This window comes from Diplotaxodon limnothrissa, linkage group LG1, assembly GCF_057381915.1.
Source record: "Diplotaxodon limnothrissa isolate DT_005_m linkage group LG1, D_limnothrissa_male_GT1.1, whole genome shotgun sequence".
In the NCBI taxonomy this organism is placed as follows: Eukaryota; Metazoa; Chordata; class Actinopteri; order Cichliformes; family Cichlidae; genus Diplotaxodon; species Diplotaxodon limnothrissa.
The window spans coordinates 42,206,420-42,209,667 of record NC_140596.1 but is presented as its reverse complement, the minus strand read 5'-3'; positions in this window follow the sequence as shown (position 1 = coordinate 42,209,667).

The following is a 3,248-nucleotide window of genomic DNA, read 5'->3' as shown; positions in this document are numbered from 1 at the left end:
AAGTCAAATGGTCAGAGTACGACTATCAGGGAGCAATCCAAGTACTAGGAGCTCCTGGAGGTTTGCTGCACAAAGAAAAGAGAACTGTCAGAAATTTTGATTGCACCTGGTACATATCGAAAATTCTCATTGTCGTCTCATATGCAGCAGTCTCACACCATGTGTGCACCTTGGCCTTTAAGCAACACAAAAGGGAAACATCCCAAATAAGAAAACCTACCTCTGTGGAAGAGAGAGCAGCGGGTATCAGAGCTGTGTTAACTGTTGATTGGCTGGTAAGACAGCTGATTCACATGAAAACAAGTCTTGCAAGCTGCCAGGCAGCATAGAGTGGGTTTGCTTGCCGTCTGAAGACACTGAATTCTGCTGTGTTTAGGTTGTTCAAAGTGAACATACATTTACTGGTTTGGGGGTTGTGCTTAATTATCTGTAATTCCTCACTAAGAACAAAGCCTTATGTTTGTATTTCAGTCAGACATTCCTGTGAACTGCAAGAAGCTTGTGGTCTTCAGGGGGACTGACTGCTGCTATTTATCGCAGGAATCGATCACTGTGAAAGCCAGACAGTTTGGGGAATACCAAAATGAGAGCAAGGTACAAAAATCAACTTCAGCCTGACTAGTAATCCTCTGACTCGTGTTCCTGCCTGTAGAATGATAGAAATCAGCCTACAAAGCAGGTGTCTGCTGAACCCTTTGATAATTTTAACTTTCAAAGACAAAACCACAACGAGGAAATGGAATGCTGTGAAAATGACCGACGCATGCAAATGATCACTCCTGGTTTTGGATGTTGCATCAGTTGTATTTGAATAATTTATTTTTTGTTGCCTGCAAGTGGACAAAAAAAATGAAGCTATATGACACTAAGATCAGATTTAAACAAAACAAACTAACACTTTGAAGTAAATGCTGAATCTTTTCAGGATTGTGTTTGGGGAATATTTGCATAGCAACTTGTAATGATGATTTGGTGCACTGCTGTAATTTGTCAGTTGGATATTCGTGTTTTCCGATCATAGCTAATGTTGGACTTTTGAGTAAAAAGTCCTCAATCATCTCCAGTGTATTTCCTTTAGTTTCTCTTCTAAAAGGAAATGAAGATCCTCTTAGGACCCGATTCTTCTTTTGATACTGACATTTTTACACATTTGTCCAATCTAAATGTTGAAAGATTTACACCGTTTCTGAAAATGGTTTGTACAGTAATCCTCTGTAATGGTATACTTCAGTACTCGGTACATATTAGGCCTTTCATAAGGCTGGCTAGTTTTTATTGATTTTATTATGCAAATGAAAGACAGCTAGTAGAATCGTATATTGATCATGGTGTGTAAAACAATGAAATAAGCCTTAAATATGCTGTGAAATGGATACATCATACATGTAGTGGTTGCAAGAAGCAGCACAATGGATGTTTCATTGGTTATAGTGGAATAAAGGACATGTGGAATTGTGTTTCTGATCTTTTCTTTGTCTCACCACCATGTTAGGGTGATGAAATACCAATATTGTAGTAATACAACCATATTTTTGAGTACTTTGGAAACTGTGAACAACGTGACAGAATGTGGTTTTCAGAAGTATTTTGATCCATGCCATGACTTCCATTCCACAATCTGCAGTGAACATAACAGCCATTCAGTAGTGGTTTTCTCTTTTCTACAGAAATTTATCAAAAGTGTCATTGATAAAATCTCCTAATATTTTGCTTTCCTATTGATAAACTGTATTCATACATTTTAGCTGTATCCCTAGTTGAACTTTTCCTCATCTACAAGAGAGACCTTCTCCCAGTTATTGGGTAATTCTTTTTGTTTGTTTGGTATTTTATTTTTTTCCTGGCATCGCAAAACAATTTCAGCCTTAAATTCCAATATGTCTAATTAACTTTATGCTTTAAATGAGCTATTAATTTTATATTGTTCTAACTTTTTCAGGTTGTAGTCTGTGCCTGTATGTGACAGTACATAAATCAGTAAAACAAAATCTTGTATTGACTTTTGAGTTCATCAGTTTCCGTCTACAGCATGTCTCTCTGTTTTTTGACTCACTCTTCTACTTTCACTTTTCTGAAGGCTTTTAATATATTTAATTTGTGCAACTCTACCTGTGCTTGATAATAGTGTGGTAGAGGGACTGGTCCCTTTGGATCTTTTGGGATAGGCGCTGCCTGGCCTTCCATTAGCCATTCTGGGTATGACTCATCTATTAGTACCTGATTCACAGGTGCTGCCAGATACTCATGCAGTGCAGTTAGCTTCTATAGTCAGTAGATGTGAATCATGTCTGGGCCTCGTGCTGTCCAGGTTTTCATGCTTGAGACCCTTTCTTGGATGTCTGCCACTGTGATGGTTACTGGATCCTATTCAGGGAGGTTGCTGTGGTTTCCTCTTAGATCCACTAGCCACTGAGCATTCTTGTCATGGGTTGTGTCCATGTCCCATACGCTTATCCAATATTGCTTCATCTCCAGCCTTGGTTGGGCTGTTCTCATGTTGTTCCGCTGCCACTGAGAGTACACCTTGGATGGTTAAGTGGAATAGCAGCTGGCCAAAGCTGTGAGTCTTTGCCTGGCAGTTTCCGAGGCCTCAGATATGGACAGCTAAGACATACTGATGGCATTGGTTACAAAAGAATGTAAACTCCCATCCTTTCTGTCTGGCAGCTGTTGCCATTAGAATTATTAACTGAATGGACTGTTGTGCCAAACACATTTTTCTTTTCCCAAATTGGCTCTAATGAAGGGGGGAGAAAATATAACAAGGAAGAGCTCCTAGTCAAACCAGATGACCAAGGAAGGGTGTTAACGACCACACCAGAACATCCAGCTGCATTCCAAGAAGGGGCAGCAGGGAGAGGTAGAGAGAGGAAACCCCTCCCTCCACGATGATGTCCCATGGGAGCCAAGGCTGTGTTAAACATACAACAGTTTAACAATATTTAGACAAGCCTGTGAAATACCAGGAGAATATACAGGGTGGACCATTTATATGGATACACTGTAATAACATGGGAATGGTTGGTGATATTAAAGTCCTGTTTGTGGCACATTAGTATATGTGAGGGGGCAAACTCCTCAAGCTGGGTGGTGACCATGGTGGCCATTTAGAAGTCGGCCATCTTGGATAAAACTTTTGTTTTTTCAATAGGAAGAGGGCCATGTGACACATCAAACTTATTGGTAATGTCACAAGAAAAACAATGGTGTGCTTGGTTTCAGAATCAGAATCAGAAAGGGTTTTATTG